The sequence below is a fragment of the Mirounga angustirostris genome, unplaced genomic scaffold (genome assembly GCF_029215605.1).
Source record: "Mirounga angustirostris isolate CCGP_5_RB_7025 unplaced genomic scaffold, mMirAng1.0.hap1 SCAF_7, whole genome shotgun sequence".
Lineage (NCBI taxonomy): Eukaryota > Metazoa > Chordata > Mammalia > Carnivora > Phocidae > Mirounga > Mirounga angustirostris.
The window spans coordinates 102,485,342-102,510,413 of NW_026991715.1; positions in this window are offsets into that span (position 1 = coordinate 102,485,342).

Below are 25,072 nucleotides of genomic sequence, written 5' to 3' on the forward strand. Positions count from 1 at the left end.
TTTTGCAACGTAAGTTTTTTTCCCCAAGTTTAGTAACAAGCATATTAACCTGAAAGAGCGAATGCTATCACATTCACAAAGCAGTAATTCATATACTGATCCCTTATCCGTCTCACAATGATCTCCATAAATTCTAATCCATTTTAATAATGGGCTACCTCTCAGCATATTAAGAGAATCCATAGAGAAATTTTACTTTTTATAGTATTTGGGTACAATTTTACCTGCAATATTCCTGGTTAGACTTCAGTTTGCCTCTGTGGACCTTTCCTATCTAGTGTGTGCTCTGAAGAAAATTATTTTAATGTATTTTTTAAGATTTTGCAATACATATTGAATTCATTGTTAATTGCAAGACACCTTATCCACTAATTTTTTTTTCTCTTTTTAAAAAAAATTTAAATCTTTTAATTACCTTTTAGTTACATACTTAAGAAAGTATGTTTATAATGCATATTTAAATAACCATTATGTGATAAGTAGGATGCTTATATTTTCACAGTAAATTATATATGTATTCACAGACATATATTTATATTAAAATTTAAAAATTAATGTAAAACAGAAAGGAAAAACTACCACCTGCATCCTGTCATCCAAGAATGCTGGAGTTTTACAGTTTTTTTCTGAATAAAGTTTTATTTTTATTTTTAATTTGACATATTTTATTATTACTATTATTATATTATTACTATGCTCAAAAGTGAATTATGAGGTCAAAATTGGACCAGTTTGGTTGTTGATACCAAATCTCTTATCATTTGGAGAAATAAAACATATTACTTAAGTTCTAGTTCTGATAATGATGAAATTGGCTAGCCATCCTGCATATAATAATTTTAAGTGGTAGACAAAATATAAAATAAACAATTGTGTTAAGTACTAGAAAGCTACCCCAAACAAGCAGAAAGTGTTGAACATTTGGCCACAGAAAGATGAAACTGAATTGGAGGAGATCTAAGGTTATGTGGCTTTTCCACTGAGGGCAATTAAAGGATGACCAATTTTTCCCTATTTGCCATGAACTTGCCTGGTGTTAGCAAGCGAAGTCCCACATTCCAGGAAAACCCTCCATTCCAGAGGGACTGGATGGCTAGAATCCAAACGCAGCAATTTACTGGTTTGAGATTTAAAAGGAGGGTGTGGGGCTGCCAGAACCTCTCAAACTGAGGGCAGAAATCACAGAAAAACAGCAACAACAAAGGGAGGTAAGACTCCAAATCTGTATGCAAATTTCCCTTAGATGTTTGTTTTTGGGTAAAAGGGGGAAAAGATGCCAAGAAGCCTGGAGAAAAGCAAAAACTTAAAGACTGGAAAAGCTGAACCAGTATTTCAGCTTCCAATCACTGCAGGGGACACCGAGTTTGGAGTCTGAATCCACCAAGTTAGAGGATCATAATAAATACTTCACACTTTCCTTAAAAACCCTAGAAGTAACAAAACCCTTCCTATTCTAGGACTAAGTATTTGCTCTAAACTAAGGACAAAACTGAAACTAACCTGAAAACAGTATAAACTAATCCTGCACCAGATGAAGGTCATTTGCTAATAACTTCTAATAAAACAAAAATCAACATTCTTTAGAGGATTTTTAAAAATCAGAATGTCAAAATATATAAATTGTGTGGATACATGGTAAAATTCTTTGATACATGGCAAAAAAAAAAGTAAGACACACAAAGCACAGGATAATAGGACACATATTTTTAAAAAATAGCATTCAATATAAACCAACAAAACCTGAGATGCAATTAGCAAATAAGGGCTATTCAGTCAACTCTTTTAAATAGTTCAGTGACTTAAAGGAAAACATGGTTATGATGTTTATGTGGTCAATGAGTATAGAGACTCTCAGCAAAGAAATGGAAACTTTTTTTAAGATTTTATTTATTTATTTGACAGAGACAGATAGCGAGAGCAGGAACACAAGCCCCGGGAGTGGGAGAGGGAGAGCAGGCTTCCCGCCGAGGAGGGAACCTGATGTGGGACTCGATCCCAGGACCCTGGGATCATGACCTGAGCCGAAGGCAGACGCTTAACGACTGAGCCACCCAGGCGCCCGAAATGGAAACTTTTTAAAAATGGAAAATTCTAGAACTGAAATTTATAATGACTGCAAGGAAAGTTTATGTATGAGTTTTAAATAACAGATTGGCAAATGCAGGATAGCAGAAGAAATAATCAGTAGACTTGAAGATAAATCAATAAAAATTATCTAACATAAAAATCATAGAAAAGTGTTGAAAAAATTTAAAAGTGCTACTAAAAACCTGTGTGACAATATCAAGCCTAATAAAGTTGTGTAGAAGGAGAAGAAAGAGAGAATAAAGCAAAAACATATTTAAAGTAATAATGGCCAAAAAATTTCCCACAATTGGTGAAAAATATTACATTAGATCCAAGAAGCTCAGTGGACCCCAATCAGGGTAAACATAATGAAAACTACTCCTGGGAACTTTCTAGTCACACATCTAAAAACTAAAGATTAAATGAAAACTTTAAAAATATTCAGAGAACAATGAAACACATTAATTGCTAGAGACTAGCAATGCAATGATGGTTGACTGATCAAAACAATCAGGGCCAGGAAACAGTGGGTGACATCTTTAAAGGGCTGAAAGAAAATGCATACATCGAATTCTATATCTAGTAAATGGATCTTTCAAAATTGAAAAAAAAGAAAAAGACATTTTCAAATAAATGAAGGCTGAGAGAATTTGTCACCAGCAGAGCTGAGATAGAAATAATAAATTGTTTAGGCTGAGGGAAAGTGATACCATATGGAAATCCAGATCTATACAGATGGAGAACATCGAAGATGGTTAATATTTGAAGAAAAAAAACCCACATATTTTATTGTATTTCCTTTAAAAGAGATCTGACTTTTAAATGCAAATATTGTAACAGCTCATTTGGAGTTTATAACACATACGTGCATAGTAGCACAAGTATCCCAGAGCTGGGGTTAAGTAAATTATACTGTTCCAAGTTTCTTCTATTTCATGAAGTGACATAATAGCAACTGTAAATAGACTTTGATAAATTAAAAATGAATATGGCAATCCTTAAAGCACCACTGGAAATAATATAGAAAGGTATAGCTAAAAATCATTAGAGAAATTAAAACCAAATACTAAAAAATAATAAATGAAAAGGCAGAAAATGACAGAATGGGGAGAAAACAATGAGACAAGGAGAATACAAATAGCAAAATGCTGGCTGAAAATTGATATAAATAAAAGGATTATGAGAAGAGATAAAGCACTCTTCTTATAATGCAAAAGGATTGGTTCATCAAGAGGACATAAGTATTATAAAATTTTACATACCTGATAATACAGCTTAAAATGAAATGAAGCAAAAACTCACAGTAGAAATAAATACATCCCACACAGTTGGCAATAGTAAGTCTTCTGACTTCTCATTTACAGAACACTTTACTCAATAATTGCAGAGTAAATTAGCAAATGTACATACTTTTCAACTGTTCATAAAATAACCCTCAATAAATTTCAAATTTTGAAAGCTTACAGTGTATATTCTCTTACTACAACAGAATTCAGTTTGAAATCAATGATAGGTAGAAAAGTTCCAAAAATTTTGAAAATTGAACAGTATAGTTCTAACTAATTCATAGATCAAAGAGGAAACCACAGTTGCCTCAAAACAAATGAAAACACAACATCTCAAAATTTGTTTTGTGGAGCTAAAGCAGGACTTGGAGGAAAATTTTTAACTGTTAAAATATAGAAAAGAAGAAAAATTAAAATCAATTAACTAAGCTTCTGACTTTAGAAGCTAGAAAAAGAATAAATTAATGAGTTCTACATATACATATCCATTTGATTTTCAAAAAAGTGATGCATCTCAAAGGGGACAGCTTAATATTTTAAGAGTGATGTTGGAATAGATGGAATAAAGAATAAAATTTTATTTTATTATTATTATTTTCTAAGTAGGCTCCATACTCAATGTGGGGCTTGAACTCATGACCCTGAAATTAAGAGTCACATGCTCTACTGAGTCAGCCAGGCACCCCCAAAGTAGGGATTTAAAAAAGAAATAACCTTTGTTTTTTATTCCATCATACATGCAAAAGCTAAAAATTAGTTTTTAGAATGAAACACTATCTTCATGACTTTGGGGTAAGCAAAAATTTCTTAAAGAATGTATAAAAATTAAGCATAAAATATGACATTGATAAATTGGGACTCCAGAAGAATCAAAATTTCTGTTTATCAAAAGATTCTACTAAAAATAATGAAAAGGCAAGTCACATATAAGGAGATTTTAACAATGAAAATATCCTATCCAGCAAAGAACTTGTATCCAGTATACATAAAGAAATCCTACATCTAATTAGTGAAAATGCCAACAACCTAATAAAAATGGTCAAAATACTTGAATAGATACTTAAGGGAAAAAATGGTGTATCTAAAAAGTACATGGGAAGGTTCTCATTGTCAGCATTCATCAACAAAATATGAACTGAAACTACAATGATACGTCTTCATATTAACAAAACTGGCAATACCAAATTTTTTTTAATGTAGAGAGCAACTAAAATTCATACATTTTCTGGTAAGACTGTGAAATGGTACAACCATTTACAGAAGATTTTGGCAGTTTCTTACAATGTTAAACATTCACTTGCCATATGACAGTGATTCCACGTAGGTACTTATCAAAGAAAAATAAAAACATGTGCCCCCCCCAAAAAGCCCTGTACAAGAAATCTGTAGAAGATTTATTAGATTTGAAACAATATCCTCAATATCATCAATAGGAGAATGGATAATCAGATTCCATGCCATATTTATAAAATGGAAAAATGCATTATTTAGTGATATTCTTAAGAGTAACTTATTCGCATGCACACATACACATATAGAAATATATATACACACATACTTATACATATATGCATTCAAGAACATAGTTGGATTTCAAAAATATTATGTTAGGCAAAAGAAGCCAGGCCAAAAATAAATAAATGAAAGATTCCAGTTATATGAGCTTCAGAGGCAGCAAAAGAAGTCTAGGTGACTAAAATCAGAATGGAGCTTCCCTAGAATAGATGCAAATTGACTGGTTGAGGCACAGGAGAGATTTCTGGGATGAAGGAAATATTCTCTATCTTGATTAGGAAGGTTATTAAACACAGGCTTATCTACTGATAAAACTTATCAAATTTACATTAAGATCTAACCATTTCACTGTATGTTAATTTCACTTTAATATTAAATGTTATTGATAAAATAAATAGCATCCTTATCAATAAGCATAATTTGCATCAGGCACAGTGCTGTGTGACAGGCATTATTTTATCCTCCTTGAAAAACTATAAGGCAGGTACAATTCCCTTGCAATTTTCCACATGGGAAGGTTGAAGTTAGGAAGGTTAAATTATTTGCCCAAGATAACCCACAGACTTATTATATAGTCCATGGCAGAGTAGATTTTAAACATAGGCTATGTAATTTAAGAAAAACTGAACTCTTAAGCATGAGTATACAGTTTCTGAGTAACATAATGGTGGTTAAAAAAAAAAACAACTTACTGTCTTCTCTAATTATGAGCTATAATAAAACTTTAGAGGCACATGATATAATACAAAGAACAGAGTCCAGAGTCAGGTTTTGTCATGGACTCTGTGACTTTAGGAAAATTCATTCCCTTAGGATTTATTTTCTCATCAATAAAATGAGGGATGAGGGCGCCTGGGTGGCTCAGATGGTTAAGCGTCTGCCTTCGGCTCAGGTCATGATCCCAGGATCCTGGGATCGAGTCCCGCATCGGGCTTCCTGCTCCTTGGGAGCCTGCTTCTCCCTCTGCCTCTCTCTCTCTGTCTCTGTCTCTCACGAATAAATAAATAAAATCTTTTAAAAAAATAAATAAATAAAATGAGGGATGATACAGGTGATTTGGATGGATCCTTTCAGTTCTAACATGTAGTACCCTATAATTCCAATAGCATTTTAGGGGTAGTAGAGTGGATGGAGTATCTATAGTTCCTCCAAATACGTTACAGCGTGACATTAACAGGGTTGATGTCTATGTTATTGCACAATTGGCTTGGTTATCGCAATCTCGGTCTCCTTCGGTCTCCTGGGAAACTCAAAGTACCTCACTGCTCAGGGTACTGAATGAGCCAGATTCACAGGTGGAGTCTATTTCCCCATACTTGACTCTAGACTGATCGTGAATTTGCTTTGTCCAATAGAATGTATAGATGTGTGAGTTCTGAAGTCTGAGCCTCAAATTGCATCTACACTTCTATCTTCATCTCTTTGGAATGCTCTTGCTATCATGTAAAAACATCAGTTCTCCATAACAACAGGGCATTTACTTGCTTTAATTTCAGTGCACTCTCCTCAGCACCTAAGAAGAGGGCTTGGCACATAGTATTTGCTCATTGAATATTTACTAAAATCTCAAAGTTGAGTCTTACAGAGCATCCTCCAGAAACAAATGAAGTTTACATTTGCAATAACAGTGGATGAAGGCCATGTTGGCCATTCCTTCAAAATCACTGGGTATAATCTTTTTTTTAATATCAAAACTGTGGTCTGAAAACTGCAGGCATTCTCAACATTTACTTAGCATGGCACACAATGTAAGAATTTGATCAATGCTGTGAATTACCTTGTAATGATTCTCAGATGTTCCAGGCAATCATGACACAGTAAAGTGGAATTTTCCCAGGCTAATGTCTCTCACCGTTAATGATGTGCCTCCCAGGGATTTTCTCTTAGACTCTGGAGTCACAGAAGTGTCATTTAGTGTGACCATGTTAGTGGATGGGACTGGTGAGACAGACAGGCTTGGAGCTGTAGTATAAACTCCTCCACCCCCCATTGGCTCCAGAATCAAGTACCCCATACAAGAGGACTGTAAACCACAGGGGAAAATAAGGACAAATGAAAATGACAGCAAATGATGATAGTGATAATTTATGGCATTCTTCAAATGCATTTAATTTCCTTTTTTGTTGTTGTTCCGTTGAAAGGTCAATCATCTTTTAAATGATTTCATTTTTTAAAATTTTAATTGTGGTAGAAAACACAAATATAAGTACAATAATTACTGAAACATCACAGTTTATTTGACACAATTTGCATCAGCAGAAAACAAATGTGAAAACTGAAAATATTCAATATGGAGCTATCAAATTGTAAAAACATTCAGCTTAAAATCATCAGACTATTTTACTGAGGAAACTAATTTCAGCACCTCAAAATTAATACTTAAAAGAAAACATGGCTTCTTTAAAGCCACAGAAAAAATGTGAAAACTTCTACTGTCTTGGTCAAAAAGTGAGAGGGGTCAGCAAGAAAAATTAATCCACGTTTTAAACCTTATTAGAAATTTTACTAACATGCCTGGGGCGCAACTGATAGAGATTTTTTTTTTTTTTTTTTACATTTGTCTCAATCTGCATATGGACTAATAATAATAATGCTTTGTGGGTTACATAAATGAATATGTAATAATTTATTTACACAATCTACAGCCTATATTGTAAGTTCAATAATTACCTCTTATTATCATTATGTATTTTCCTAGTATTTAACAACATTCATCAAAATTTATTAGTACCTAAGAGTTACCAGGCCTCCGTCTAGGCATCATTTAAACCAAGTTAATTTACACCCATTTCATGCCCTTGGGGAGATTACAGCTTAGCCAGTTAACTTTCTACCATGCTCACTCTTAGCACACAAAGCAAGCCCCTTCCCTCTCCTCCTTTCTGTTTCATAGTATCTAAACTCAGTCTCTAAGACATAAGTTCTTATAAGATCTTTCTCACAAAAATTCATTTCAAGTCCCTCTATGCACTCATTCGTCTTTCTTCCACATGAAATTCCAGGCACATCGCACAGCTTTTTCCAGCACTGTCCACTAACAAACGAATAGGTATTTACCAGGTATCAACATGTACAATTCAACTTAACATAAATCTCTTATACACTTTCCAATGTAGAACATTGGTGCTGCAGTGAAGACTTACTTCAGGATAAGAAATCTGAAAAGGGCAGGGGGAGACTAATGGACATTTCTGCTTTTTCTTGGTATACCTCCCCTTACTCGGTCCCTAACAGGGAAATCCCCACATAAACACAGCAAACACACACAAACATGTACACACCTTATGGCTGGGGTTTTTTTTAACAAGGGGTGGAAGTGGAGATATCACTTGATTGGTATATTCGAATCCAGTGCAAGGGCCTTAGATACACAATTACTGTCTCTGTCTTACGAAGCACCTTTGAGGGTTCCTAAAAGATACCCCACAAAGAGCTGCCAAAATTTTCCTGGGATAGACAATGTATCTGAATGGTGCTGATGATTCCCTCAGCTTGTGCATCGCCAGGTAGATCTCCGTCTCTGTACCGATCAGAAATGCTTTACGTGGAATCTTTCAAGGCAGCCCATAGCCGACCCTCTTCCTTGGGAGCCATATCTGACTCATAGAAAACACAAATTTGTTGCCAAGCTCTGAAAGTACAGAATGTTTCCAATGCACGCAGTCTCTTCCTCTGCTACCAGAAAGCTCTAGTCATAGCCTCTTGTCTTTAGATGGTTAGAATTCTGAGTCATATGAAGATCCCTCTGTCCCCCTAATTTACCAAGGAACTTCTATCATTCTCTTTGACTGGTTCTCTTGAACTCCAGCCCTGTGGCCTAAAATGAAGGGAAGAATTCATAATAGCTAAAATGTGGAGGCAATGCCAGGGTGCATCAGTAGATAAATAGATAAGCAAAATGTGGTGCTTATATATAATGGACTATTTTTCAACCTTAAGGAAGGAAGGAAATTCTGACATATGTGACGACATGGATGAACCTTAAGGACATAGTGCTAAGTGAAATAAGTCAGTCACAAAAAGAGAAAGTGCATGATTCCACTTATATGAGATACTTAGGGTCGTCAAAATCATACAGACAGGAAGTAGAATGGTTGCTAGAGGAAGCAGTGAGGAGGAAATGGGGAGTTATTGCTTAATGGGTATAGTGTCAGTTTTATAAGAAGAAATGTATTTTGGAGATGGATGGTGGTGATGGTTGCACATTATGACAATAATTAGAAGAGAGAATTCTTTTGACATTAACTCCTCAATTCATATTCGTAAAGCAGCTACTTACAAAGTTTATTCCAACTCACTTGAATCCTTTTTCTAATAGAAAATTCTAACTTAATTCTCTAGACACCTAAGCAAACCAGTATGCTTTCAAGTTAATTTATCAATTCATGCATTCATTCATTCAACAAGAACTTTTAATTGTCAACTGAGGTGTCAGACACTGGGACATCTGGATGGCTCAGTTGGTTAAGTATCTGACTCTTAATTTCAGCTCAGGTCATGATACCAGGGTTGTGAGATCAAGCCCAAACATCTGGTTCCACACTGGGTGTGGAACCTGCTTAAGATTCTCTCTCTCCCTCTCCTTCTGCCCCTCCACTCACCTCTCTCTCCCTCTCTAAAAACAAAACAAAACAAAATAATAAGGTGTCAGACACTGCACCAGGTGCTGGCAATATAAAGGTGACTAAGCCATGATTTTTGTCCTTAACCCCTATACAGATTCATTACGAGGGCAGCCTGGTGTTCACTTTCAGGGCACTATACGTACATTTTGGAAGAATGATTTAAGAAGATGAGTATTGGTTGACATTCTAAGAGATTACACATGACTGGTTATGGGAATTTGATATTGAATAGAATATCAACTAAGCCTTTTTGAAATTACTGTAGTTCATTGATGTTCTATTTATAAAATTAGATACTTTAATACCTTTATTACCTTCCCCATATTTGCATTAATAGCTATCAAATTACTCAGTGAAAAAGTCATGGAATATAATGTAGAGCCTGAAATTGATTTTTGAAAATATCCAACCAATGCTTCTCCTTGTACAAAAAAGAGAATTAGGCCCAGAGAGGTTTAATGACTGATCCAAGTTACCCAGCTAATTAATAACAGAGTCAGGATAGGAAATGCCGATTTTCAAACTGCAAAACCTCATCTGCCTCTCCCAAACCACAAGAAAACAACTTTAGTTTATAGTTTAAGACCAAGTTGGAGATTGTTACCATAAAATATGTTTCAGTACTTCTTGAATATGATGAAATATATGAAATTCTTTCCTGTTTATTTTATCCAGTCTTAAAGGATAATTTACTTTTCATTGGGTCTTGCTATTTAACTCTTCAAATTAGTAGAAGACCAGTTATCATTTATGACACTGGGGATGTAGAAGGAAGGAGTGCTTACTCCTGAAAGGCAGGTTGTGGGCGTATTCAGTTAGGTAGTTTCAGTTGGTTATAAGTATAATTTAATGATACAACTTGGTTTGAACCACAGTGTTGGTAACATTCTCAACCTCCTACTCTTCCCTTCAGATAGTCTTATTTCTTTCTTGGAATCTCGATTCTACCCAGGTAATTACCCAACTGACAAGCAAGTATTTTATTTTTATTACTTTTTTTTAAAAGTACTTTGTATAGCAATATAAGCAGTGATTAGAAGTTTTATTTCTATTTGAGACAAATTTGTTCAACTAAGCTAGCATTAAGCTCTTAGTATGAGCAAAGAAATATGAAAAACAAAATGTTCTTTCTGAACATAAAAATCTATGCTTTCAAACATTTTTCATTTTCCTTTAGACCATATTAACCTTGTCATCTCCAGATGCTGGGGGAGGACCCATTTGGTCATTTATCATTTTATTTCAGATTTTGCACTTCAGTCTTTAAATGAATGAAAAATTCTCGGAAAATTCAAACTCCAGTGTGATATGTAGCTGCTTAAAGGGGCTGTTTTTGTTTTGCTTTGTTTTCTTAGGCATACTTAATTAATGAATACATAATTATATTCAGAGCCACATTTTACTTATTTTATGAATAATTCTTGAGTAAAATGCCATGCTTCTTGAATTCTTTAAAAAGCTCGATTAATTTGTATTGAGGCATAGGTTAAGTAACAAGAAAATAAAAATAGCACAATTTACCTTTGATGAAAAACAAGAATGTTAAAAACAAGGAAATATATATGTTTCATTAAGACTATATTAAAGTATTTAGTGACATGGAAAATATTGGTGACATTTTGCTAAATAAGCAGGGTTAAAAGGTATATAATTACATGATTTTAATAAAGTTAAAAAATTATTGATAGTTGAGAAAGAGCGAGAGAGATGAGTGGATGGTAGACAGATTGATACTTAGAATGAATATATTTTGGCTTCTAGAATTAATTGATTGGATATAGGCTGAAAATTCACTAGCTCTGTATTAATTATATTTCAATACCTATTATTTAACCTTTCTGAGCCTCAGTTTCCTCATCTGTAAAAGGTAGGTAACAGTGTTAACTACTTCACAGATCATTAGGAATAAAATAAGATAATCGCAATCAAGTACTTAACATAATACTAAGCATATAATGAACAATATCATAATAGTGAACACTTACTGCTAATATTACAATATAATTATATTTTATACATGATTTGCTATGTGCAAAATTTTACATTAGATATTAGCATCTCACTGTAAACATAAAACATTTAAATTCTTAAATTTGATTTTTGTTTCAATAAACATTTATCAATAACCTATTATTATGTGTAGGTTTGTGAGAAAGATATGGACATATAATGATCTATGAAGTCATGAAGAATGGTAATCACAGTGGGTAGAAAATGCAAATAAGAGAAAGTGAGCACAAACTTGAGAGCCAGAGAGTGAAATCTCAAAAATGAGAAAGGAAAGACCAGGTGATTTTTCCCCATGACTTCTATTGTTAAACATACTGTACACCCCAGAGAAAGCAGACGATGAAGTAAATGAATTCTTTATGGCCTTATTTATCTTCATTTCCTACATGCCACTAAGAGTGTGAACATTCTACCAAGTCTGACATGACGTTATTGTTGAATAAAATGAATTTCATGGACTATTTTGGTATTTTCAAGGTTATTTTTAATTATTCTTATTTTTTACCTTACATGCAGAATTGAGAACTTAATATCCCCACAATTAAGGAAAATGAATTATAAAATATATATAGTATTGTTTTCAAATACAACCATACAGTTATCTGTTGAATGAATCTTAGTGACAGATAATTCAATAAAACCTCTTCATTTCACTAAAAATAATTTGAAGTCTGGAAATGCTAAATGACTGCGTAATATAATATAATATAATGAAAGAGCAATAGAAGCAGGCCAACAGCCTTCCAATCTTTGTGTTTTTCTCTATTAGAAAAGACACATTTCTCAGTGGGAGAAAAATTGGACTGGTGTGTATAAGATAAATGCCTTTGTTAAATCAACTATGACCAGAGGACAGGGTCACAAGGTACAGACGTGGTCACTGACATGGACCCTCTACCTTAGCTGCCTCAGAAGAAGAATTAGTGAGTGCTATGCCAAGCACCATCTCAGCTGGTTTGTGTGATCTCCTTCAGTTTTCACAACTCCTTGAAATAGGGAGTAGTGTTTTGTTACTTTCACAAATAAGTAGAAAACTAAAATTTAAAGAGATTAAATTATATTTACAAAGGAAGTGTCAGAACTTGGTCTGGGAACTAGATCTTCTTGATACCAGAGGCTATATCCCCATTCACTATTCCATGCTATCAGAAGAAAGTCTTTCAGATCCTCTGCCACCCATGCCATGTCTCCCTTCTTCCTTCTCTCTTTCACCCTTTCAATTATGGCTCGAGTTGGTCCTTGAAGAAAAACTTCCAGTCAAAAGAAATCCCTATATTTCTCATTTAATTCATGCACATCTACTATGCATTCAATAAATGGCCATTGTAAAATTAAACTGAATCATCAAGGTGTTTTTTATGCTCCGCATATTTTAGTACTCTATATATGTCGTCAGAAATTCTATAAATACACTTTAGAGGGGCGCCTGGGTGGCTCAGTCAGTTAAGCATCAGACTCTTGATTTCGGCTCAGGTCATGATCTCAGGGTCATGAGAGGCTCCATGCTTAGTGGGGAGTCTGCTTGAGATTCTCTCCCTTTCCCTCTGCCTCTCCCCCAACTTACTCATGCTCTCTCTCTCTCTCTGAAAGAAATAAAATCTTTAAAAATAAATAGATAAATATACTTTAGAAAGATACTTATTTGCAAAAGCTTTCAGTCAAATATTTTGGTACTTATCAGGCACTACACAGTTTAATAGGGTATTAAATTCTAAATCTTCAGCCCAGATAACTGAAAGGTTAGTGCACTTATAATCTTTAAAGTTTTGAATTCTATTTTGTTTTTGAAAATTATATGTTTCATTACATGTGGACTGTGCCCCCTTCAATGAAAAACCTAAACTCTATTTGTGTAACTACCTCCATACTGCCTTAGGTTATTTATCACCCCTCAAAGACATTAACAAGAGGCAAAGGTTATTGTTGAGGTAAATTCCTACACAGAAGTAAAGAGAACAAGACCAGTAGGAAAAGAGAACATTTGTGAAGTGGAATAAATGAAGTTGGATCCAGTTCTGATGAGAGGTTTACACTCTGAAGGCCCTCCTCTATTGTTGGATCAATACACACGAATCTTTTCAAGTCTACCTAATATCTATCTCTTCCTCTCCCTCCCTCTTGCTAGTAATACTTAGACACTGCAGAATATGCTGACCCTACTTGCAATTTCAGGGTTGAACCCTGTTGAACCAATCCATTTCCAGTGATTGGTTTAAGTGTGGATTTCTCACATAACTAAGGCCAATGAGATAAGAGGAAAAAATCTGGTAAAATTCTGCAGATTTGCCCTCTCTAAAAAACAGATCAAGAAGTCCATTTCTAAGCTTTTGCACAGTGAAGGAAACCATCAACAAAACAAAAAGGCAACCTACTGAATGGGATAAGATATTTGCAAATGATATAACCAGTAAGGGGGTTAATACCAAAATATATAAAGAACTTCTACAACTCAACACCAAATCATCAGGGAAATGCAAATCACAACCACAATGAGCTATCACCTTGTACTTTTATCAAAGTGGCTAAAATCAAGAAGAAATAACAATTGTTGGTGAAGATGTGGAGAAAAAGGAATCCTTGTGCACTGCTGGTAGGAATGTAAATTGGTACCAGCCACTGTGAAACACAGTATGAAGGTGCCTCAAAAAATTAAAAATAGAAATACCAAGGCACCTGGGTGGCCCAGTCAGTTAAGCGGCTGCCTTCGGCTCAGGTCATGATCCCAGGTCCTGGGATGGAGCCTCACGTCCGGCTCCCTGCTCAGGAAAGAGCCTGCTTCTCCCTCTGCCTGCCGCTCCCCCTGCTTGTGCTCTCTATCTCTCTGTCAAATAAATAAATAAAATCTTTAAAAAAATAGAAATACCATATGGCCTAATAATTCCACTACTGGGTATTTGCCCAAAGATAATGAAAACACTAATATGAATAGATATGTGTACCCCTATCTTTATTGCAGCATTATGTACAATAGCCAAGATATGGAAGCAACCCAAGTGTCCATTAATATATGAATGGATAAAGATGTGGTACACGCACGCACACACACACACAGAGGAATATTATGCAGTCATAACAAAGGATGAGATCTTGCCATTTGCAACAACATGGATAGATCTAGAGGATATTATGCTAAATGAAGTAAGTCAGAGAAAGTCAAACACCATATAATTTCACTCATGTGTAATCTAAAAGACAAACAAATACACAAACAAAGGCTGCAGCTCCTCTAGGTGTCTGTTCCAGATCAGCTGCAGCTTCTTGCAATACCTTGGAGAGCTATATAAGGTTAGGGGAGCAGGAGAAGAAAGAGACATAGAGACTACCCTTTCATCCTCTGAACTTAGAGTTTGGCAAGATAGTGGATCTTCTTATTAAATAAACTAAATTGACATTTTCTGTTCATTGCAGCCCAAAGTAGCCTGATGAGGTCTCAAACACTGCCAGTGATAACATAAATCATTGTGACATGTTGGATAATCACCAGTAAATAACTGTCAATAAACTAAAATGTTTACTTCATCTTGTCCCAGTTAGCAATACTAGAAATCTTAGGAATATGTCCAATTTAAATAAAATATATATATTGCAACCTTACTTGTAAAAGCAAAAACAAACAAACAAAAAAACCCCCTGGAAATAGAAAGGCCCTTACATACATGTGTGACTAAACAAGCTTGGTGCATTATAGAAGAGCATGGAGTTCTATAGAGTACTATACAACATTTAAAACAGATAAAGTAGATCTATAATATTTAGGTTGGAAAGTGTTAATGTCACAGCAATTTTATTTATTTTATTTATTTACATTTTCTCTACACCCAATGTGGGGCTCAAACTCATGGCCCCAAGATCAAGAGCCACCTGGCCTTCTGACTGAGCCAGCCAGGGGCCCCTGTCACAGCATTTTTATTTATTTTTTTATTTATTATGTATTTAATTAGTTATTGTATGATCCTGTTTTATGAAGGAGTTATGTATTGGCAAAATTTTAAAATCATCTTCTCAGGCATAAAGAGAAAATCGTGATATAATTTTGAACAGTGTTCAACCTGAAAGGGATCTTAAACATCTGTTACAACCTCCCTATTATATGAAAGGGGAAACTGAGTTCTGAAAGGGGTTTGTGATTTGCCTCGATTCTTGCAGGTAGAAAAGAGTACCAGCATCCTGAATTTCACATCTGTATATGGATAAATTTGTGCCTGACAGTAAGATAAATAAGTGGGGGAGGGGTGCCAAACCAACATTCCACAGAGGGTAAATAACAATAATATATCAGGGCTTCAGAAGAGCCTTCTACATTAAGAGATGCTCCTGATTTATTTACGGACAGCATGCCTTAATGTTTAAGATACCAGGTGCTGGAGTCAGAAACTTTTTTTTTTTCTTTTTTAAGATTTTATTTATTTACTTGACAGAGAGAGAGCAAGAGAGCAGGAGAAGCAGGCCCCCCGCTGAGCAGGGAACCCAATGTGGGGCTCGATCCCAGGACCCCGGGATCATGACCTGAGCCGAAGGCAGATGCTTAACCGACTGAGCCACCCAGGTGCCCCCAGAAACATTTTAATTGGAATTCTGAGTTTGTCATTTCAGGTGTTTAATCTTGGTTAGTTTACTTAACCCGTCTGAGATACGGCCTCTTGTTCTATGTAATGGGAATAATTATCAGAGGAGTCTGTAAGAACCGTTTCCAAGGCTTACAAAACACAAACATGAAGATATTGGATTTACCATTCTACAGTTTTGCAGTGCCAAACATCACCTAATCTTTCTCAGAGGTATACTTCACCACCAAAAATTGGCTTCCAGCTCTCAGTCTACAGAGCAGTTTCAGCACAAGATAAGGAATGAAGATAGATCATGTCTCTATATTTTTCTACACTTCTGCTGATACTTTAATCTCAACATCGGATTATCCTGTGCTCCTGTATACAAATAATACATGTAGAAGTTCCAAGAGTCATTACCAAATATACTTGCCATTGAAGTTCACCCAATACCAGACATTACCACCAAATTTCATTTTCTGGGGACTTCAAAGCACAAGCTTGAACTCATAATTCATAAAATAAAGAGGGGCCATTTTGAATGATAGTTTTCCAGTTCTACAAAACTATAAATCTCATCCAATCAAGGGAACAGAAATTATGGAACCAGGAATTGGATTATTTACTTTATTCTGTGTATTTAATTTCTTTAATCTATCTAGCCTCTGAATGCCTTTTCATCTTCTGTACTAGTAACAGGCAGGATTCCACCTTCCTTTATTGTAGACCGAAGGCCTAAAAAAACATCCTTCTTCCCATGCCTGGGAAAATGCACAAGCAATTGACTCCAGCTCAGTCAGCACATGCTACACATTTGATCCAAAATTAATGGCTGATTTAGAAATTAATCAAGGTGGTACATGTGGCTAGTATCAAATATCAAGACTATTCCTGATATATGTCCTTGGTTGTGTTCCCTGTTGCCATATCTCCTTGATGTTCTGGAATAAAATTATGACTAGAAAGAACATTATCACAGTATAGAATCCAACAATGTTAAATCTAGAACCAGCTCTTAAGGTTCATTAAATCCAACCCTCTCACCCCCTATGACTTTATACAGGGTATCTATATTTGCTGTGTCTTGCACATTTCTAATTATTATATAGAAACAAAAATAATAATTCTACATACGCACAACCTTGGCAAAGCTGTGGAAGAAACTGGTACATGTGAAACAACTTTTCAAATTCCGAAAACCCAAAAGGCACTAACAGCATGACAGGTTATTTTTCTCCCAATTTCACACTTAAATAAAACATAGTTCCATATGGAGTGTTAACTTTTTATTCCATTCCTTTCCATTCAGAACATTCACCTGACTTCTCTCACCTCTTGGTCTTATCCTCTTATGAGAACTAAGAATCTAAAAACAGCCAAGTAGGATGTGGGCTGTAGGATATTTGTAGAGAAACTTGAGTGAGACACACTTCTATATTTAAAGTGAAAATTCTTTGGCCTGATTAAAAAGAAGGTGAACCTAGCCAGAGACCTCTGCTTTTATTTATTTATTTATTTATATTTTAACTCCAGAGTCCAGATTAATGTTTCAGGGTTTAGATAAGGGTGGTAGGTGTGTAGGTAGAACAGGACGATGAGGAAATATTAAAGGCAAAGGAAGTTTTCAGTAGCAATTTGAGGGATCAATAGATAAAATCTAAGCTTTTATAAAATATTTTTCTAATATTTTTTATAGAGTATAGTTTCACTTCAGTTTGCTTCTCTGACCATTCTGCCAGCCCATAATAAAAACTGATATCCTACTGGGATATCCTAAATTCTCTAATTACTATACCTTTTTAGGAAAAGGTAGAGAATAGAACCATCTTTGACAGCATTTCTCAAAATCTATTACACAAGTCAATAATCCCATGGAATGATCCTCCAAAGGGGAAGAGGCATCAGAATCAAATAAATTTGAGGAAAAATGTGTACAAGGTCTCCCACTTAGGAGAATCACAAAACTGTTTTACATCCTCTAAAATATTCTGTAGTAAAGAAACCTACTACCTTTGTTTGACAATGCATTTCCCAAGCTTATTTGCCCATGGAAGCCTATTTTGCAGAACTTGTGTTAGGTGGAACCAACTTTATGATAGTTAAAGAACTGAACATTGCTTCAATCTCCAGCTTTCGGCTAGATATGGGTTGTTGAATTCAAGCTGTAACACAGAAAGGAGAAACTTGTGTGATTTGACTATACTACTTTCTACTTTCCATACCTCTCCTTTGGAGCTTGACAGCTTTGACTTCCCTTGTGATGGACAATTCACCATGTAAATAATAGTGATATATCATCAAACAATCAGGTTCCATTCAACTCATCAAAAGTACTTTGCAGCTCTTGAATGGAAACTGGTGTCTTGAATGGATGAGCTGGTTTCATCGCCTTGCGTGTGTGTGGCATGTGTGCATGCACACAAACGCAAGCACACACACATGCACATCTGTTCCAAAAGAAATACACACTTACATTTGGCTAAGAATCTGGCTTCCGTGAGAGTCAAAATGATACCGATTTTAGTTCTTATCAGTTAGCAATTACAGTTCTCATCAGTTTTTTGTTTTTGTTTTTGTTTTTTAAAGTTCTCTATGCCAGAAATAAGATCTAGGGATAGGCAAAGTGTGATTCCACAGCTCAACCACACCACAGGAGACAACAGATAATGAAAGTAACTAATGCCAGGGATCCCAAGTAATACCGTTGGTTGTGTTCTTTTTAAATTTTGTTCTGAGTCTTAATTCTTATTTAAGAAAAAAAATACCTACTTTAAACAGAAATATTACACAGTTTTCTGTCATTCTTCATTAAATAATTTTAAATTGAATAGTCAGTAGATAGCAAGAGAGTATGTATGCAATATATGTAACGGGTAAAGAACAAAGATACGGCAATCCCCTGTGGGCACAACACTCATTTTAATTAAAAGACTGTTAGCATTAACCTGAAGTTCTCTATATATCCAATCTCTTTACCATCTCTACATCCTCAGAATAGACGCTGTATTGAATTTCTTTATTGTTTCTTTGCTTTCCTTTAGCTGTTTATGTTTATATCCCTAAAAGTTTTCTGTTTCACTTGAAATATATCTTAATGGAATTACAATGCTATCCTTCACTTTTTTTCCCCCCCTCAATTTACATCTTATGATTTATCCATGTTGTTTTATCTAGCCATATATATATATACATATATACATACATACATATATACATATATACATATATATACATATATACATATATATACACATATAATATATATATTTATTTACCATAGAATAGTCCATTGAATTACTATATCACAAATTACAACAAATTACATTTTCTAGTGCTAGTAGTTATTGGATTAGTCACTCTTTTTTCAATTACAAACTAATTCTTTTATAAACATTCTTGAATATTTCTTCTGGTGCACATAAACAAGGACTGATTGAACATATAGGGCAGGTATTTAGGAATGAAAATACTAGGCGTGTGGTATGAGTAAAGTCAGTTTTATCAGGTAATACTAAATTATTTTTCAAAGTCATTACATAAACTTATTCTCCCACCAGCAATATATCCAGTAGCTCAACAATGTCACTGACATCTGATATTATTTATGATTTTTAAGGAAGCATTAAGATTACCATTTTAGGGCGCCTGGGTGGCTCAGTTGGTTAAGCGACTGCCTTCGTCTCAGGTCATGATCCTGGAGTCCCTGGATCGAGTCCCGCATCGGGCTCCCTGCTCGGCAGGGAGTCTGCTTCTCCCTCTGACCCTCCCCCCTCTCATGTGCTCTCTCTCATTCTCTCTCAAATAAAAAAAAAAAAAAAAAAAAAGATTACCATTTTATAGGGGTGCCTGGGTGGCTCAGTCATTAAGCGTCTGCCTTCGGCTCAGGCCCTGGTCCCAGGGTCCCAGGGTCCCAGGGTCCTGGGATCGAGCCCCACATCGGGCTCCCTGCTCTGCGGGAAGCCTGCTTCTCCCTCTCCCACTCCCCCTGCTTGTGTTCCCTCTCTCGTGTGTCTCTCTCTGTCAAATAAATAAAATCTTTAAAAAAAAAAAAAAAGATTACCATTTTATAGTTTCTAATCAGTGATTAAGTATATCATCTTTACCCCCTCATTTAGAAAACATTTAGATTCATCAGCACATATTCCTCACAAAAGATTCGTACATAAATGAAAATGCAAGAGAGCTAACTTCCTATGAGATGAGAATATCCTTTGTTAATGTAATTAATGAGTATATCATATATAATGAGAGGTGTTCAATTTATCACTAAAAATAAAATTAAAAGACAAAATGGCAAATGAAAATGTAGTGTTTTTGTTTTGTTTTTTTTAAAGATTTTATTTATTTATTTGACAGAGAGAGACACAGCGAGAGAGGGAACACAAGCAGCGGGAGAGGGAGAGGGAGAAGCAGGCTTCCCGCAGAGCAGGGAGCCCAATGCGGGGCTCAATCCCAGGACCTTGGGATCATGACCCGAGCCGAAGGCAGATGTTTAATGACTGAGCCGCAGAGGCGCCCCAAAAGTGTAGTGTTTTAACCAGCAGGTATCCTTAATGTGTGAGAAAAACCATAATCCATCAATATTTCTTTGTATTTGCTTTAAAAACCTCTGCAGCCAAATATATTTAAAACGATCTTTAAAAAGAGGATACTTGTGGGGCGCCTGGGTGGCTCAGTTGGTTAAGCGACTGCCTTCGGCTCAGGTCATGATCCTGGAGTCCCGGGATCGAGTCCTGCATCGGGCTCCCTGCTCGGCGGGGAGCCTGCTTCTCCCTCTGACCCTCCCCCCTCTCATGTGCTCTCTCTCTCTCTCATTGTCTCTCTCGCAAATAAATAAAATCTTAAGAAAAAAAAAATTTTAAAAGGAGGATACTTGTAAAGTTTACTTATGTCTTCTTAGCTATAGATATGTTTTTAAATAAATGGTAATTCAAGTATGGCTGACATACCTTATAATTCATGTATGTCAAGAGTATGTCTTCCTTCCCTTCCTTTCAGTAAAAATATTGAGCAATTTACGAGGTGATAAACATTATGCTAGGTCCTTATCTAAATATATGCTTATTTAAAAATAGTTTTATATTCTAGAACTATTTTTAAGCAATGTTTTAAAATATCTGTACATACTTGATATCTGTTGTTTTTAAATCTTTTGTATAGAAAGGCAGTGGTGAAGGGAAAGCATGTACTATATTTGAAAATATGCTGACCCTCAAGTCAATTTCTCAGTTGTGTAACAAAAGACCTGTAGGTCTTAGGTAAATCATTTTCCTTCTTAGCAACTCTATTTCCTTCGTGTACAGGAATAGAGGACTGACTTGCTAAAATTCGTAAAATGTAGTATAAGAAGATAATCTTTCCCTGTTGAAGGAATTAAGTTTCATCTTGTTATTATAAAATATAAAATGTACATTGAGTGTGTATTAAAGTGTAAACGTTTCAAGTCATATATGTAGAATTAAGATACAAAAAATATAATGCCTCCTGCCCAGTAGTTGGTACAGCTAGAAAATCACAATTGATGGGAGGTGCCAAGTAGGCATTTAAAAAATTACCTTCATGATACACTGACTTAAAAGCAGCAAAAAAACCCCAGACAACTTACAGTGAATGTATCTATGAATGAATTATTTTATATGTATAGATATATCATTGAATATATATATAATCATATATATATATATATATATATATAAATAATTATTATTTCCATAGGTTAAATTCCTGGTGTTGGTAGTTAAGTCAAAGGAGGTATACTTTTTTAAAGTAGTTATAGTTACTTGCTGAAAATTATCCAAAAAATGTGCAATGATTTACATTACCACATTACCGCTGATAGTGCTTGAGATATAGTATCAGGCTATTTTGAGTTGCAAATTAATAAAAAGTATCAATTTCAGTTTATTTACTAAGAAAATTCATAATTTCCCATAACTGGAAGTTACAGAAAAATAGTTATTTTCCACAATGAAAAAATACTTAAATACTTCAACTCCTACTATATTTACAGGGTTAGATTCACGTGTTTTTATTTCAACACCATTTGTGAATTTGTGCACAATTACTTTTTACTTTTAATATACAAAGTGGATAAGAGGCCAGGGATATAGATAGACAATCCTGAATAAATTGTTAGATAACAGGTAGTTCAAGCTATCTCTTTTGTCCATATCCCTCCGGAAACACTCTCATCTTCATGTATATGTTGTGGGAAGGGAGGGATAGGAAACGGACAGCTAAGTTTTCATATTAATGCTGAGATGTTGAATTATTCTAGGCATTTCAGATAAATGAATAAATTAGCTGAAGTTACTTGGTAGGCAAATGAAGTCACACTTGATTTTTAGAAGATTCTTGGAGAAGAAAGGATCACTATTTAACATCATAACAAAGAGGCAGCAAGTGGAGAAAAACAGGAAATTTTTTTTTTCCCCAAAAACCATCCCTAATGTATCTTACAAAGAATGTGCTAGAGAAACAGGATTGAACATCTGTGGAACCAAAATTCAGAAAGACATAATGATTGTTCAGAGAAGATATAAAGGAGTTAACATAAAAGAAATGTTGGTTACCAAATCTTGCCTTTAGCAATTGTTCATTATATATGGCACCTGTCATATCTTGCCTCTTTTACAGATTTTGAGTTTTGTTTTGGAAATACAGCTATTTCAAAGTCATGTACACAAGCCATAGAGAATCAAGGTTTGGCCATGCTTGCACAGTAAGTCCTAAGCACTAGTAAAGTGAAATTCTTTGCAATAAAACTGCAGTAACACCTTGTCAAGTTAACACAAAATAATTAAAGGAAGCAAAGAGAACAGGTGGTGCTATTCTCGCCTTTAGAGATTATTATCACTTCAATTAATAGGAAGCAAAAATGTGCTTTACCTTTTTGGTAATAAGAATATAAATATTATTTTAATCATAGTTTGACCATAGTAAAAGAATACATAATTACAATTTATAATGCTATTTTAGAATTTTAATAGGCCTTGGATATTTTGTCCTCCAAGAATATCCCTAAAGCCTTTCTCATCAATGCCACATTTTCACTTGTGCAAGGCAAGTTTCTAACTGCCTCTATATACAAAATTTCTATCTGATGCTATCAGATGCTATCAGGAAACACCACAAATAAAAATTTAACTCCAGGTTTACCTTAGTGAAGTGAGCGGGCAATAGACAGAGCAATGTATTATCATTGCAAGAGGAATTTTGGTGTGTATGTGTTTAATTTTAGCCTGAACTCTTTGTTATATTGTAAGGTAAATATTAGGGAAGGGTTTGGTTCATACAAGCTGTAAACAGTTATTTAATTCAAGAAAACCAATTAAACAGTAGTGCCCAAATGAATACTGGGTATTCTGAAGACATTTCTCCTATCTATCTACCTGGTTGATTAATGCTTTTCCTAACGTAAGAGGGGGAAAAAGAAACCACCAGCTCATGAATTGGCATACCTCTTCCACTAGGCAGATCACTTTCCTCACTTGAAACCATGTTCAACAGGACTAACAATGGCAACAGAGGCTCTTTGAAAAGGTAAGGAACATCAGTGGAAAGAATAATCACTTTTTCTTTGAAGTTATACTATCACAGGATCCAATTATCCTTTTCAAGAAAACATTCTTACTATAAAGCTGTATCTGTGATTATAAAAAGACTATTAGCAATAGAAAGATGCATCTTCATTTGAGGAGCTCAGTGATTCTTTCTCTGAAGCAATATTACAGAAATGGAGAGCAAATCTGAATTCAAATTAACCAAACTTAAGATTTGATAGATATTGAAATTCAGGCTTTAAAATGTTGCAGGTGAGTTATGCATTTTATCAACTCCAATGTTAGTTCAACTAGAAAGTTCTCTTGGACCAGGCTAGCTAAATTTCATTCCATTTCTATCATATTTCATAATTTTCAAAGAACTTTTCACTCTGAGAAACTATTTGATTATTATTATTAATTATTTTTCTAATGCTTATTGTCAGTCTCCTTACTAGAAGGTGATTTCCATAAACTAAGGAATTTTGTCTGTCTTGTAAATTTCTAATGCCCAGGAGATCTGCATTCAATAAATATTTGTTAAATGAGTTAACAAATGATTGAATCAAATAATGAAAATGAACACCACATCCAGTTGGATATAGATGAAATGGTCTTGCTCTCTCTGAACTTATAATTGTCTAGCCAAAAATCTATTGAACTAAATTTGCATAACAGTCATATTAGTTCAGAGGCAAAATGGCAAGGCATTGAAATTCCTAGCCTTGAATCCAGAGAGACATGGGGTAAACAATGTTTGACACTAGCTCATTGCTTTGGAGTAGCCCTTAGAATTGTGACAAATCCCCTGACCATCTTGGGTCACAGTTTCACTTGCTACACAATGGAGATAAAACTTTATAATATATGGGAAGATTTAAAACAGATAACCTATGCAAAGTGTTTGACATTGTATTAAGTACTCAATAAGTGGTAGCTGTTGGAATTTTTATTAGGAATCTGTGGAGTTCTTCCTGTACAAAGTGAGTTCATATGTCCACAGGCCATCAATTACAACATATGTCAAAGAGAATTTTCCTCAGTGTCCTTTAATCTTTAATTCTACATGTCAGAGTTTATATCTAGAATGGGAACATCAGTTATATGACATGTAAGGAGTTGAACTATACTTAGGGAGATTTTAAATACTTTCCTTTTAGAGACAACTGAACCACCTATATTTTGGAAATATTTCAAAGCTTTCTTCTGCATGAATGTACCTCAGGCAGTTTCAGCAAGGAATGTCTCTGAGCCAGTTTGATATTCTTTATTTCACATTGGATTGAGCTCACTAGAGGTAAATGTTAAATCAAGGACATTTACTTGCAATAGGTTTGTGGTTTTACAAATGCAATGCTGGTAAAAATAAAGCAAGTCATTTGTACTTAACATCACTTCAGAGTGAAGAAAATGTTGTGAACTGAATTAAGTCAGAATTTGAATGCCTATACGACCTTGACAGGTAAGTACTGTACCTGATT